This window comes from Podarcis melisellensis, assembly GCF_964234715.1.
Source record: "Podarcis melisellensis genome assembly, chromosome: 6".
NCBI lineage: Eukaryota > Metazoa > Chordata > Lepidosauria > Squamata > Lacertidae > Podarcis > Podarcis melisellensis.
This window is the reverse complement of record NC_138538.1, coordinates 74,530,596-74,546,770: the sequence shown is the minus strand read 5'-3', so window position 1 is coordinate 74,546,770 and position 16,175 is coordinate 74,530,596. Positions and strand designations below refer to the sequence as shown.

The window sequence follows — 16,175 nt, the reverse complement described above, 5'->3', positions numbered from 1 at the left end:
CGCCGCCTGTTTTCTTTTGGTTTTTTTTCCAGGCAGCGCCTGTAGGTAGATGGAGATAGTGTTTATTTCAAAAGAGGAACGTTTCCTGGAACTAGCAAGGTTTTCCATTTTCGAAACAGGAATGTGTAGGAATGTGCAGGGTGTCTCACCTCTTTCTCACTTTTTGCCCTACTTTCCCCCCTCCAAAGCTCTCAAGATGCTGTGCATGGTTCTCTACCTCCTCATTTAATCCTCACAAAAAATCCTGTGAGGCTGAGAGGCAATGACTGGCCCAAGGCCACCCAGTGAGCTTCATGGCCAAGTGGAGATTTGAACTGTGGTCCTCCTGGTCCTAGTCTGAAACTCTAACCACTGTTGGACTCCAACTCCCATCAGCCCAGCCAACATGGCAAATTATTGGGCATGATGGGAGTGTGGTTCATGATAGGTTCCCCACAATTGACAAACACTGCTGCCTATCAATACACGTCTTTAATGTCTCACAGACCTGGTTAAAGTTTAACCTGTGCCCCTTTGCTGTCCTATACCCCCAATGTGTTTCTTTGCTATAGCCTTGTTCACCTTGAATAACAATAATTTCTCACCCTGCTTGTGTCCAAAGACAGCAGCCTTATTGCACCATGATCTTCTGCCTTAGGAGTTTACTTTCCTAGAGCCGGTTTCATGCATCTGGTGAATTAACCTCTTGTCTCCCAAATTTCATGCCACAATAAAGCTTCAGTCCTAAACATACTATCTAGGAAGGGAGTAAAGGGAACAAAGTCCTACAGTACAGTAGATCTTACTCCATTACAGTAGTTCTTACTCCATACTAAAAGTAAACAGCTTTGGAATTGAGCTGCACAGTCTCTTAAGATGCCACAAAATTCACTGTTTTTGTGATATCAGGTGATCACAGCTGTTTTCAGGAATTTATGTTTCCATATTGCTCACCTTTCCAAGTAGTGAGTCTAGGCCTTCAGATTGTGGGAGAAGAAGCTCTATTGCCTGCCAGGAATGCAAGTCTGAAAACCGGCCAGGTGACATGTGATGTGATTTTCACAGTCATGGTATTACAAAAGCCAAGAGGTATCATGTTGCAGAAAGCAAGCTGTACTTATTAATAATTATGTCAGTGTGCTGTACCTTGATGAAACCAAAGCATATAGTTAGTCTGGTCATGGCTCCAGAAATTACTGTATTTTTTGCCCTATCGGGCGCACCAGCCCATAGGGCGCACCTAGGGTTTTTTTTGGGGGGGGAGTAAAGAAAAAAAATCCCCCCCAGGCACGGGGCTGGGGCAGCCCGAGCTTCCCCCTGACCCCAGCCCCCAGAACAGGCTGCTATCCGCACGTTCCCACGGGCTCCCCAGGCTTGCGGATATCTGCCCGAAGCCCGGGGTGCGCTCCTCTGCGCTCCTCAGGTTTCGGGCTGCAGGCTGCTGTCTGTAAGCCTTGGGAGCCTGGTGGGAACTCCCGCGGGCTCCCAAGGCTTGCGGGTAGCTTCCTGAAGCCTGGAGAGTGAGAGGGGTCGGTGCACACCGACCCCTCTCACTCTCCAGGCTTCAGGAAGCTACCCGCAAGCCTTGGGAGCTTCTCCCTCTCCAGGCTTCAGCGAAAGCCTGCATTCGCCCCATAGGATGCACACACATTTCCCCTTCATTTTTGGAGGGGAAAAAGTGCATCCTATAGGGCGAAAAATATGGTACCTTTTCACCTTAATGTGGACTCTCAAGACTATTTTTTGTATATTAATTTGTTTTGGGCGAGGGTCCTAAAAATTTGGCTTGAACCTGAAACTCTCCCTTGTCACCATCTGACAAAAATCATACACTGCCAAAGCAGCAGGAGGAAGTTGCCTTTGAAGTACTTTTTCATGGCAAAATAAACCACATTTTTGCATTATGGAACTTTTCAAAAGAAAGCAAAACTTTATATATGAAGTTCATTTTAGCTGTAGCATCCATATTGGAGGGAAAGCTCTCCTCGAGTCAGTGCTGGATTTACGTATAAGCTAAACAAGCTATAGCTTAGGGCCCCTATCTCTTGGGGACCCCCCAAAAAATTTAAAGAAAAAAAAACCTGGATGTACATTTCTAAAATATAAGATAAAAACCAAATAAAATAAAACCTACATACAGCAACAGTGGCAATTGACTTTAGATATCTGTTAGGTCCATAAATTACCATATAGCATATATTCAATTCAAGTGACAATTTGTTGTTGACAAAGGACAGCTGGACATATAAAGGGCCCCATTACCTTAGCTTAGGGCCTCATCAAACCTAAATCCAGCCCTGCCTAGAGCACATTAAATCAGGTGGAGAACCTTTTTCTTATGAAGGACCACTGAAGAAGAAACAGTGATTAGTGGGCTGGGAGAGTCGGTGGCAGAGAGAAGTTCAGAATCAGAGGCTGGAGCAGGAGAGTGGAAGGAGGGGGGCCAAGAGGCAGAGATGAGTCAGGCTGGTGAAGAGTTATGGGTGTCTCCCCCTCCAGCTGCGACAAGCTCCCCTGCCCGCTGGTCTCCCCGAACCACAAGAGGCATGGAGAGTGCGGAGGATAAGTTAGCTTTACATAGGCACAGTCTCAGAGTGCTTGGGGGGAAACAGGGACCTTCAGTCTCAGCAACCACTTCATGGGGACAAGACCTTTTGGAGATGAGTTGCAGATCCTGTTTTTTCTAATAAAGAATCCAACTTGCTCAGTGTGATTTGTAGCTGGCTCACTACTGTTGGGTAAAGTGGTTATATTGCTTAACTAGGATAGGGATGAGGTCTTTCTGTCTGGCTCTGGAGACTCTCCTCAGGCCACCCCTGTCCTAGTCCTGCTTTGTCCTAGTACTCTTTGAGTGTTTTTGTGTTCCAGGAACATACCACTGAAGTCTGAAAATGCCTCTTGCTTCCTTTGATGGAGAACAAAGAAAAGTGTCTGAATGTGTTTGGAAACTAGCCCAACATACAAAGATACCTTTCGCATCCATTGCTCACCCTGCTTTTGCTTCTGGCCCTGCCTGCCATGTGCTGCTCAGAGGCCTTACCCAAAAGGGAATGGCTGAAAAAGATTCCCTACCCCTCAACTAAGACTTTGGAATCTAGAATTCAAATCCTGATTCAGCTATGAAGCTTGCTGAATGACCTTGGGCCTGTCATTATTTCACTCTAACCTATGTCACAGGATAAAAAGATGTCGAGCTATGTACGCCACCTTGCAGTACTTGGAGGAAAGGTAAAGGTAAAGGGACCCCTGAGCGTTAGGTCCAGTCGCAGACGACTTTGGGGTTGCAGTGCTCTTCTCACTTTACTGGCCAAGGGAGCTGGTGTACAGCTTCCGGGTCATGTGGCCAGCATGACCAAGCTGCTTCTGGCGAACCAGAGCAGTGCACGGAAACGCCGTTTACCTTCCCGCCGGACCGGTACCTATTTATCTACTTGCACTTTGACATGCTTTTGAACTGCTAGGTTGGCAGGAGCAGGGACCAAACAACGGGAGCTCACCCCGTCGCGGGGATTCGAACCGCCAGCTTCCTCATAAGCAAGCCCTAGGCTCTGTGGGTTAGACCACAGTGCCACCCGCGTCCCACTTGGAGGTGCCCATTGGGGTGGTCCAAAGACCAGGGATGGAATCATAGCATCCAGCTGAACGATACGGAGGATCTTATGAAATGAGGTAGAAGGCCGCATGTTTCCCAACTCAGGATTAAATTAATACCCTTTGGAGGCCATGGTTTTAGAGTGGGGGAAATGGAAGAAACTCCTTGGGATAATGATTCTAGTACGCACTTACTAATAGCCTCTTGGAAGCTGGCATCAAGTGAGATCAGTTCAGCTGTTTCATTGCCAAATGCCTATGGATCTGACTGAGAAAAACTAGAAATAGAATGTGCTGAAAGAGCTTTCCATAACAGACAAGCTGAGTGGCACTGTCTATAGAAGAAAATGCTGCATATGTAGTAATTGAGAGGATTTGCTCATGAAAAAATTCTTTTGTTAGCAATCTGTAGAGTTTGCAAAATTCCATGGAAAAACAATTCTCAATTGCTTTTTAAAGCAGCCAAGAGAAGGGGAGAATCTAGTAGTACCTTTATTTTTTTAACAGAAATTTCTTTTCTAAGGACTTCCCTCACAAATCTTACAAATGCCATTTCTTAACAACAACAAAAAGCACCTTGTCGTAAATAAAATACGGTAAGTTTCTGTCTTAACTCACAATTTTCAAAGCTTGCAGTAAAATAGATAATAGATAATAATATTTATATTCCTTTTTCCAAACTCTAATAAAATTTATTTAAAAACAGAAAGTGGGGTGGGGAGTGGGGAGAAAGCTTGCAATAAATGGGAACCAACTTAGTGCCCTCCATATGTTGTTAGATTCCGATTACCATCCACCCCAGCCATTATGGCCAGTGGTCAGATATTATGGGAGTTGTTGAAAACATGAAAAGCACCACATCGGAGAAGGTGGGAGTACTGATTTGCTTCAGTAGAGCTAAACCTATAATCCATGCTACCTAGCTCAAAATATTTGCACTTGTTTTAATCTTGCCTGAAGTGCTGGGAGGGGTCCTGTTCTTTTCCCCACTGGATATTCTTGAAAAACAGGGTCTAGAAAACTACCTCTGAGTGTCTGACTTGGCTTGGAGTTCATTATGTTGTTACCTGTGCAGCATGCATTTGGGTAGTGACCTGAGAAGGGAATACTTTTTTTCCCTAAGTGGTCCTTACCTCACCTACTAGAAAGCAAAGTCCAATTGATTTAATATACAAAATTAATAGCAGATAACAGTTAATTATTTGAAAATGTAATGGTATTTTAATTTAGTAAACAGTTCGTGGAGTGTGTGTATTCTGTGGTCCCCAGGTGACATTGATCCTTCCTGACCATCAGCCATTCAGGCTGGGGTTGCAATGGGTTGGGAGTTCAACAGCATTTGGTGGGCCACATGTTTCTCACTCCTGATTTAATAGGATGAGGATGATCCTAGATAAGCCTTGGGCTTGCGCCTCACTCCTCCTCTGGTTCAGCCATTACGAGGTTGGAGGCTTTTGCTTTTGTTCATTAACCACAGCTTGCTGTGTCATCTGTATCTGAACAAACTCTGGCAGAAAGACACTAACTTCAAGGTATAGTTTAAGAAGCTGGCTTGTTTTAACATACAGTGGTGCCTCGCAAGACGAAATTAATTCGTTCTGCGAGTTTCTTCGTCTTGCGGATTTTTCGTCTTGCGAAGCATGGATGCACCCTGGTATTAACGGTTTTAAGAAAAAGGAAACAAACTCGCAAGACGTTTCGTCTTGCGAAGCAAGCCCATAGGGAAAATCGTCTTGCGAAGCAACTCAAAAAACGAAAAACTCTTTCGTCTTGCAAGTTTTTCGTCTTCTGAGGCATTCGTCTTGCGAGGTACCACTGTACTGTAGTTAAGATTAATCTTAGTTTAGGGTTAATGTAATGTTAAACTGTGGTTAATGCAGAAACTCTCCCAGGAGGAGAGGCACAGCTTGTCCTCATTACATTAAATCATTGTTTTAACTTTATGTGCAAACTGGGCCAATGGATAGAGACAATATTTTTCTCTATCTTATAATACTATTTGGTAACACTGCTTTAAGTTAGTTAGTAGTAGGTTCAGGGTAGAGAAAAGGATGTGTGTCTTCTCACAGTGAAAATTCTGTAGCACAATATGTGGGGGACTACTAGCTTAAATGACTTTTGACGGAGAATTTGATAAATTGATGAAGGACAGCTAATTAACATCTTTTAGCCATGGTAGTTAAGTGAAGACTCCATGCGCAGGCCAGACAGGATAGCTCATCACAAGAAAGTCCCAGACCTATTAAAGTAAAGGTAAAGGGACCCCTGACCATTAGGTCCAGTCATGGCCAACTCTGGGGCTGCGGCACTCATCTCGCTTTATTGGCCGAGGGAGCCGGCGTGCAGCTTCCGGGTCATGTGGCCAGCATGACTAAGCCGCTTCTGGTGAACCAGAGCAGCACATGGAAACGCCGTTTACCTTCCCGCCAGAGCGGTACCTATTTATCTACTTGCACTTTGCTGTGCTTTCGAACTGTTAGGTTGGCAGGAACAGGGGCCGAGCAATGGGAGCTCACCCCGTCACGGGGATTCAAACTGCCGACCTTCTGATCAGCAAGTCCTAGGCTCTGTGGTTTAACCCACAGCGCCACCCGCATCACCCCAGACCTATTACCCTGCTGCTAATATTGAGCACTACACAGCCTCAGAATTAAGAAGTCAAAGTTACATCAACGCTAGGCCATTTCTAATGAATCTTCATTGTAATCATGTGAAGTACAACAATTTAGGGCTTGATCACACTTCTGCTTGTCCAGTGCCTAGAAAGCATGGGTCCAAGCAAGAACAAAGAAATGGAGGAACAATTACTACAAAACTTCAACATTGTGGGGGGGGGGGGAGGAAAACGTGTCAATTGCCAATCTAATCTGTATGTTTACGCCAACAGCCAACATTATTTTTTTTTAAAACAAATTTTCTGTAACATACTTGTGAAAACAAGTTAATGAATGAATCGATTTATTTCGGTCATTGACGAGAATGGAAAACAGTTAAAGAACTCACTCACCTGTTCCTAAATCAAAAATGAAATTGCGCTGGGCCCTGCAATATCAGGTCAATGCATGTCGTGGGTGGACAAAGCCTCATATCCAACTCCTGGTTGCAAAATCGGATTCACACTGTCTCCTTACATAGAGAACATACTGTATTACATATTCAACTGATAAGAACAGATACTATTAGCCAGAAGGCTGAGAAGCAATTATAAATTGCTATTTGGTGTGGCATGAATTTTACTATCTGTTTGCTTGCGGAGTTTAAAAAATGGTATGGATTTCTTGCACCATGTCTGGGACAGTGAGAGTAAAGCACAGGATGTTATGATAGCCTGGAAGCAGGTTGGGTGTGGCAGTTGAACAAAATACAAACAAAACATGTAAGGGTTTGTTAAATCCTCAGATTATGGCTATGTGATTACATATTACAGTGTGATGTAATTGCTAGGTTTCTGGGCCTGGCATGTTCTCTCTTGAGTAAAGCAACCTGACCTTATTTTTTTTAGGAAGCAAGCAGAAGTGGCAGTGTTGCATTCTGAGAAGTACAGAATAACCACATATTCACAGCAAGGCTTCTGGGAGATTTTGGATACTCTTCAGACTGGACAATCAGCCCATTATTGAGGTGAGTAGTCATAACTTGGGTTCAATTACATGGTTTTAAGCTGAAGTCTGCAAAAAGTCTGTGTACTTGGGAAGAACAATGTAAAGCTAGACCATAAAATGCTTGGGCAGAGATCGCTTTTGGTATCTACCGTATCTGTAGGATTTTCTGACTTCTCTGAGCCTTTATGGAGAAACATAATGCAAAAGAAAAGACAATGCACATGTGTCATCAATTACTTATCCCTATTACTTGCAGGCTGAAAGCAACACAGTGAATACCAGTTGAATTCACTGGGTTGATTTCCTTTCCAGACATGAGATGAGTATGTGGGCACTGGCAATTTCCACTGCCATTTCTGCTGGAATTCTTTGACATCTCTTTATATCATTGGCTGCCTTGATATTTATCCACTTCACTATCTACTGGGATGTGTGCCTGAGCACCTGCCCATTATTGCATGCTCTTGTACAAAGCTGTTTATAAATGTATCAGTTGTGGAATTACCCAGGAGGGTGGGAATGAGGAAAAGGCTGAGATTTCTTTTCAGTTTAGTGCCTTATTGTGTCTCTTCCCTGCTTTTTTTGTTTGTTTGTTTTAAACCATTGCAAATATATCTCGATTTCACTTTTATCTAACCTATTTGTATGTGATGCCACTTGAATATGCAGAGGGTGCTGAGGCTTATAAAAAATGCACAAAGGCTTTACTCATCAATCCCCTTCCTGACCATAGCCTTCAAGAATAATTTATTTATCTAGGCTAGTCTAAACCAAAAATGGTCACAGCGTGGTTTACAAAAGAAGAAGCAGTAGCAAACCAGCCACTCTGCTTCCAGTAAAAATGCAAACAATTCTAGCATATTATCAGCATTAATATACATATAATACTGTATGTGTATGACTTTATTGCTCCATCTTTTTGTAAATCGTGGTGTACATCATGGTGTATAAATTTTATTTTATACACACGCACAGAGTGGAACCTCGGTTTTTGAGTATCTCGGAAGCCGAACAATTCAGAAGCCAAATGCCGAAAACACGGAATTGCTTCCGTTTTCAAACGTGCCTCAGAAGTCGAACGGCTTTCTCATTTTCCCCCATAGAACTTGCTGACAGCCCATTGCACCTCGGTTGTCGGAAGTTAAACAGTCTTTCGGAATGGATTGCGTTCGACAACCGAGGTTCCACTGTAAATATAATATATATAGGTACAGACCATGAGCTGTGTTATTGATAAGAATTATATGATGATGTAAGCAGGTTAATTTGATAAAATGTTTTCTTTATTGGTATGTTTGGGTTTTTTGTGTTTACCAACACAAGTATTTTCTAATTGATGTAATTCTATTTTTTTTTTTAAATAATTTTTATTAAGGTTTTCCAAATTAAAACAAATAAAATCCAATTCATAAACTTTTTCCAATATCCAGGACTTCCCCTCCCCACCCCCTCTTGTGTTCCAAATCTTCCAAAAAAGCAATAATATTCAACAAATTCTTATTCCCAAAATACACTCATCATCAATAACTCAATTTATCCAAATTTCCATCCCCTAAGGTCGACCTCTTCCCTTCCACGAGTTCCCCCCTTTCAAATATAGTACAGATGAAAATAGAATAAAAACAAACAATAATTTTACAACCTTTGGATTCCAAATTTCCCTCCCCTCTTTCCCTGTTGCGTTCCTCCTATCCCTCCACTTCTAATGTCTTCCTGATGAACCCACATTTCACTAAACCCACATCCCTCTGGTTCTTTACCGGTCTTTTTTTTTTAAATTACAGATGTCCAATCATAGAAGGAGTCTATCAAAGGGGGCCCATTTCTTCTATCCAGATTTTTATATCCAGGAGTATAAACTCCAATTTTATATCCATAAGCTTGTCAAATCTGGATATCCCAAATGTTCCCACTCCAGTTCTGTCCAGTTCTTGTTGTTTCCTTGTTCTTGTCAATCACTCTCCTCCTTTTTACTTCCCTGTTCCCTCACAGAAATGTTCTTTTTCCAAAGGCTTCTAGTGTCTCTACAGAGGCTTGTTATTCAGGAGCAAAACATAATCCATTGTTTCCAGTAAAGTGTAGGCCTCTGTAGACAAAATAATGTTCCATTTCTGCAGTTTCCCAGGAGATTAAAAGTTCTATCCAACTGTTCAAGTTTCCCGTCGAAAACACATGCAATGTCCCTCAGCTCCTCTAGGTGGATTACAATAACAAAGTTCCCTTCCAGATCACATCCGCCAGTCCAAATAACTTATAAATCCTTATTTGAAACAATTTATCTCCAATTTATAACAAATGTAACCGGCAAAGTCCTCATAACAAAGTCTCAATTTCATTCTTCCGTTTTGACAGCTCTTTGACAGCTGTCAAAACCTCCGTTATTCTTCTCCAGGCATTTTCACGAATCGCTCCAGGGATTCCGGGGGGGTTGCTTTTTAATACGAATTCCACTTTTCTCCTCCAGCTCAATCTTATAAATTTCCCTCGCGAAGTTGCTAGTTCGGCAAGATAAGGTTCCTCTCGATCTTAGTTATCCAGTCCTTTGTTTTGGCTCTTCTACAATTTTGGGGGGGGCTGACTTCCTTTTTTCCACCTCCCCCGTTCGCTCCAAATTCTAAAAATTTATCCCTCTTTTTAGTCCATATTCCAATTACTCACGGGTTCTTCTTTTGGGTCCAAATTTTCAATAGAAGAAGTCAGCGCTCTCCGCCGGATGGCATGCGGCTGCGCTCGGCAGGGATAGCAGAGGACTCAAAGCACCACGCTCCTCCCCGGCACCCGATCCGTAGCCTTTAAAAAGGCTCCTTCACGAATCGAGAGGGCGCTGACGGTGCCAGCCGAGTCTCCATGTCCACGGCCTCCGTGGCCGTGGTTTTTAAGGGTCCCCGCATCGCCGGTGCGGTAGGACCCAGCCCCTGCCGAGCAGGCTCCCTCCGGAGCTCGGAGGGAGCCCGCCATTCGGCGATGGCGCCGACCCGGAAGTGATGTAATTCTAAACTTCATGAATGTTTAGTGTGCCAGTATACAGATGATTGGTGTATTGAGTCCAGATCAATAAAGCTTTGGTTTGCATTATTTTCCTTCTACCATTTATTTATTCAGACAAACTCTTAAAGGTAGATGATGATATATTAAACATAGGTAAAGGTAAAGGGACCCCTGACCATTAGGTCCAGTCATGACCGACTCTGGGGTTGTGGCGCTCATCTCGCTTTATTGGCCAAGGGAGCTGGCATACAGCTTCCAGGTCATGTGGCCAGCATGATATTAAACATAAAATCATATAAAAGTTACATTAAAAAAAACCAAAATACCTCCTAAGAACTAATCAGTAGAAACATTGCTACATTAATCAGAAACATAAAAATTAGATATTAAGGGCAACTCAAAAGCTCTCCAGAAGATGGCCATCTTAGCATGGTGTCCAGAAACCTGGGAGGGAGTTGAACTCTCCGTAAGGCTGCAGGATGTAGGCTTGAATAAACATAGTTTCAGTGAAGTTTTGCCAAAGTTTCTTGTGCAAGGTTACCCTTTCCATTTAATAATTTTATACAATTTTCATTACCGAGAAAGTAATGCTGGCAGTATAGGTTATCTGTTTTTTTTTAATAATTAATTTGCTTTGTGATGTGTGTCTCTGTGTGTGCATGTGCATGCACCTAGAAAAAAATTAAAATTCATTCACTATAGTGACACATTTCGAGTCCGAGAATATTCAAGGAAGGCAGATGCCCCAGTCTGAATCAAAAGGCAAACATCTTGTATGCTGCATTATTTCTAAAAGAGAATGGGGAGATAGCAGTTGTGCATGGAGTGAAAAGTCACTCCAGTTCAGCAAAGGTAACTCACAGTACAGTATTCAGCTATGATTGTGCAAAGTAGTGTATCTGCCGGGGGCAGGGCAGGAAGCAGCAAATCTAGATCACGCCATGTTTTCATTTGGAATTAAGTTATTTGAGCGTATAAACATTTAAAACTTGCCCTGCTAATTCCAATGCAGTTCATTTTCCATATGTTACAGGTATGGACATACACCTATATATGTAGATAGATAGACAGACAGACATAGATGTATAAACAGGTATTATGCTCCATTTATTTTCATGCAGACATGTTGCATTTATTTTGAATTAAAATTACTTTAAAAAACAAAAAACCTAAATTGCAAGATCTCAGATCTTCATTACTATTGTTTGTATTTGGGCGATAATATAAACAAATAAAAGGTAAAGGGACCCCTGATTGTTAGGTCCAGTCGCAGACGACTCTGGGGTTGCGGCGCTCATCTCGCTTTACTGGCCGAGGGAGCCAGCATACAGTTTCTGGGTCGTGGCCAGCATGAGTAAGCTGCTTCTGGCGAACCAGAGCAGTGCACGGAAATGCCGTTTACCTTCCCGCTGGAGCGGTACCACCTATTTATCTACTTGCACTTTGACATGCACTGTGGTCTAAACCACAGAGCCTAGGGCTTGCCAATCAGAAGCTCGGCGGTTCAAATCCCAGCTACGGGGTGAGCTCCCGTTGCTCAGTCCCTGCTCCTGCCAATACAGACAAATACACCCTCCAAATTACAGTTATGCTAAAATCTTGGTTTCTTCACTATTTGCTACACGCAGCACACACTTCAGCCCCTAAACCAGAAGTTGCAGTTAAGCTCTGTGTGTGAATCTCGCCATTAAGGCTGTAATCCTGTACATGTACACACATCCAGATGAATGAACTTAATGGAAATTTCTTCCAAGCAAGGGGTGCCTAGGGTTGTGCTACAAATCAATGTTAATAAAAGAGATGGATCTTCCCCTCTCAGCAAACTTAAAAAATAGCAGATAGTGATCTTTAAAATTGCCAAAATAGTTGCCCTAAGCAACATTCTTTACATATTTCACAGATCTGGAGTTCCCAACATGGTGCCCACAGGCACAATGACGCTCCAGACACCCTACTTGGTTCCTGTTGAAGTTCCTTCTTCTCCCAATGTTTAATTCGTTTTGGAATTTTACAAGTTTTTCTTCTTGGCGGTGCTGCTGCATTGGCTGGAAAACTAAGTATGGGCCTCCAGCCACCCCACCCACTTCCTTTCTTCAGAATGCCTTTTCTCAGCAAAGGCAAAGAGAGCAGGGTAGGTGGATGCTAATGCCTAACTATCCACCCGCTTGCCCATTTATTTATTTAAAAGTAAAGGAGACCCCATTGCTGCTTGGTAAGCAACGGAAGGAGTGTTTTGTCTCTTTGGTGGGAGGTGTCTGCTTGCTTTTTGATATGTGCATGCACACAAATACTTGTTTGTGTAATGCCTGTTTTACCTTTGGGGGGGGTTGCTTCTTTCTTTCTGTGTGGCTAGCATTTTGGGGTGGATTTTGCCTGTTATTTGTGATTATCTGTGGTGGAATTTGCCTCTCTTTTGCAAGGGGGGGCATTGTTGGTGGCTGGATTTTGCTTTTCTGGTGTGGTTTTGAGGGAGTGTGTGGTTGAGTTATTCCTGTACATTTCTTTTGTGATGGAGTTTGTATGGTTTTTGGACCGGATCTCTTTCTCTGAGCATCATCACTTCTCCTTTTGTTTTGTTCTCTTTTGCGTGGCAAATATGTGGTTTGGGATTGGGATTCAGTTCATAATTTTGTCTTGCACTTAGTTTCTTGGGAAGTCATTTGTGACAAGCCAGGTCTCCTTGGCAGCCATTTTGTGACTAGGCAACCCCCCCCCCCCCAGCCATTTATTGGTGGTGCCTATGACAGTTTCTCAGATTTCTAAATGTGCCCCTGATGCTGGATCCAATTAATTTTGACCATGTATTTGTATGAGATGTACTGCAGGTAAGGCTTCCAGCCTACCAGTTGGCAACCAGTTCTTTTGGCCAAATCCACACCATACATTAAAACCACTCTTATTCATGGCTCCCCTCCTCACTAAATCATCCTGGGAAATGTAGCTTCAGGGTCTCTGAGCAACTTAGTTCCCTTAACAATCTATAATTCCCAGGATTCTTGGTGATGGTAGGGAAGCCATTACTCTTAAAAATGGAATAAGTATGCTTTAAATGTGTGGTGTGGAAGTGACTTTAGTTTAGGTATGGGAACTTGTGGCCTTCCAGATGTTGTTTGACAACAACTACCACCATCCCTGTCCATTTTACCGAATGTCTTGTTTCAGCAGCAATATCATAAAAGCCAATTTTTGTAAGATTGTGAATTTAGGCCGCACTTTAACTTTTCACAGTCGGAATTTGGAAAAAAAGTGAGGCTTATATTCAGGCCAATACTGTATATAACCTTTAGATGATATTTGAAGGCAGCTCTGTATGGGGAAGCCTTTTAATATGTAATGTTTTATTATATGTTGGAAGCTGCTGAGTGGCTGAGTCAAACCAGTCAGATGGGCAGGGTACAAACATTATTTTTAAATTATTTATTATTATTATTTCCTGCCAACCTAGCAGTTTGAAAGCATGTCAACAAGTAGATAAATAGGTACTGCTCCGGCGGGAAGGAAAACAGCTTTTCCGTGTGCTGCTCTGGTTCGCCAGAAGCGGCTTAGTCATGTTGGCCACATGACCCGGAAGCTGTACGCTGGCTCCCTCGGCCAATAAAGCAAGATGAGTGCCGCAACCCCAGAGTCGGTCATGACTGGACCTAATGGTCAGGGGTCCCTTTACCTTTATTATTATTATTAATTCTATCAGACTAGGACTGGTGAGGCTGAGAGTTCTCAGCCTAAACTACCTCGTAAGATGGTTGTGAAGATAAAATGGCAGGTGGTTGAAGGGAATACCATATACTTCAAGGGTGGGTGATGTGATGCCCTTCCGCCAGTGCTGGAATACAACTCCCATCAGCTCCAGATGGTCGGGATGATGGGATTTGTAGTCCAGCAAAATCTGAAGTGTACCACATTATCCACCCCTGATGCACACGGCCTTGTGGAGGAAATATGGGAATCTAAAATGTGGTGACAAACTGGCTTTGCCAAATGGGCATAAAATCCCACCTATGAATCCCAGCTGGCTCTCAAACAACAGGGGCGATAAGGCTTTTTGTAAGGGTGGGAAACAAGCAGTGACATTTGGGGTTGGGGCGCACGCATCCTCGACAGTATGGGGAGAGGGAAGCTAAAGTGTCACCTTCTTCATAATTCATGTGAGAAATCTCCAGGCCCTCCGGGTCAATCCATAAAATGAAATTTTTGGGCGGCGGCGGCGGCGGGTGTGGATTTTTCTGAGTCCGTCCCGCCTCCTGCCCCGTCTGCAAGGGGGGGGGGTGCTTCCCACATTAACAACCCGCAAGCAAGTGCCCTTCGGTGGGAGGCAGGTGGCCGCCTGCTTGCCTTTTGGAGCCGGCCGGCCGGCGAGGCTAGGCGGGCTTGCTTCTTGCTTCTCGCCGCGGGCGCTCGGCGGGCGGCCAGGAGGCGGCGGTGAGAGCGGCTGGCTGGCTGGCCGGCTTCCCCCTTCCCGCCCTGCGGCAACTGGGAACGTCGAGGCGGCGGCGGCGGTTCGGCGGCCCCTTTAAGGCTGAGGCCGGCGTAACGCGATCCCGCAGTGGGCGCCTGTCGCGGCTGCCGCAGTAGCAGCAGCAGCAGCAGCGGAGGAGGCCGTTTCCGCCGGAGAAGCCGCGCCGCGTGGGCGTGTGAGGGGCTTTTCCCCCGCCGCAGGGACCCGCCAGGAGGGATGGCAGGGCCGCCCGGCCGGCCGCGGTGAGACTTCAGGTGAGCAGCGGGGGGGGGGCGGGGGAACTGCTTCTTCCATCGAGAAACGGGAGAAGACGTGTCTGGGCACCGGGTCGTGTGTCGGGCGCGTAGGCCCCTTGCGCGGCGTGTCCGGGGATGCCGCCTTTCTCTCGCCGCGGCTGCAGACCCTGGTGCGCGGCGCGCGCTTCAGGGCGAGTGCTATCGGGCTTATTAAAGGCAGAGGGGAGCCTTCGGGGCGCAGGTGAGGATGCGCGCCAGTCGCGCAGCGCCGCCGGAGAGGGAGGTGAAATGCCGTAGCAACCTTTCCTTTCCGTGCACGACACACACATATACACACCGCCCCGCTCTCCAATGCGTTGCGTGGCTAAGGGAAGGAGGAGAACCTGCAATTGCTGGATCGGGGGCGCGCGGGTGAAAAGGTGAGGGAGTCTCGGGGTGGGTGGGGGAGCGGGGAGTCTGCAAGGAGATCCCTCTTGTTCAGGCCCCTCTTTTCTTTCCTATTCCCAGCACCATGCCTGACTTTGGTTTCATCCCTCTCTTCTGGGGACTGAAAATGGGGAAGAAACGAGAAAAGGGAAGGACCAGGAATCTGGTTGAATTAATAAGGACAAAGATAACTGACGCATAGGAGCCAGCGCTTAGGGGACAAGGTCCCTTCTGCAGCCCCAATAAAATATTTGAGGGGGCTGCCCCCCTCAAAAAAGGCGATGGACATTGCCATTCAAATGATGGGTGGGTGCCATGTCATGTGATCAATTGTGTGTGGTGGGGCCTACTTGCCCCTCCCCCATATTTTATTAAAGTTGGCACCCCTGTAAACAAGAAGAGAGGGCCCAGGTACCAACCTCAAATTGAGTCTTAACTGTAGCTTAGGCTGTGCTGCTGTCTCCCTGCTGTGAAAGTAGCCTGTCCGCTTTGAAACAATGCACCAAAGATTCGGCCCAGACTTCTTACACTTTTGGACTTCAATGCTTTTAAGTACCGCACAGATTTATTTACATGGGGGGGGGGGGGAGAGACCGCTTCCTGGACACTCCAAGTAGTAGCGGATAATGTTGATTACTTGGATCCATTCCAGATTTCTGACCTGATGTGGGGACATAAACAGCCTCGTCACACTGGTGGATGATGCTAGAAACGGACCAGGTTTGCATGCAATGCTGTTAGTTCTCCTGGATCGCTCAATAGCCTTGGATTCCATTGTCTATGGTTTCCTTCTGGAATTGGGAGCCGTTTCTAGAGTGGCAAGCCCAGAAATTAGGGCTGAGAGACACCTGCTCCACCCTGTGGCCTTTTGGGTGCTTCAGGATTCCATCTTATTTC

At 45.0% G+C, this 16,175-nt stretch overlaps 1 protein-coding gene across 3 annotated transcripts in view; it reads left to right on the top strand.

The window, feature by feature from the left end:
- Positions 1-6,905: 6,905 nt before the first annotated feature.
- The window catches only part of LOC309371525 (TLC domain-containing protein 4-B-like), a 30,812-nt gene continuing 21,542 nt past the window's right edge, over positions 6,906-16,175 (top strand). Inside the window, exon 1 of one of the 3 annotated variants that reach the window (XM_081914313.1) lies at positions 6,906-7,191. The gene's annotated coding sequence lies outside the window, so the exon portion shown is untranslated. Of the gene's footprint in view, positions 7,192-14,508; positions 14,871-15,161; positions 15,272-16,175 lie in introns of those variants that run through there. The other 2 variants (XM_081914310.1, XM_081914314.1) reach the window with 2 other exon arrangements.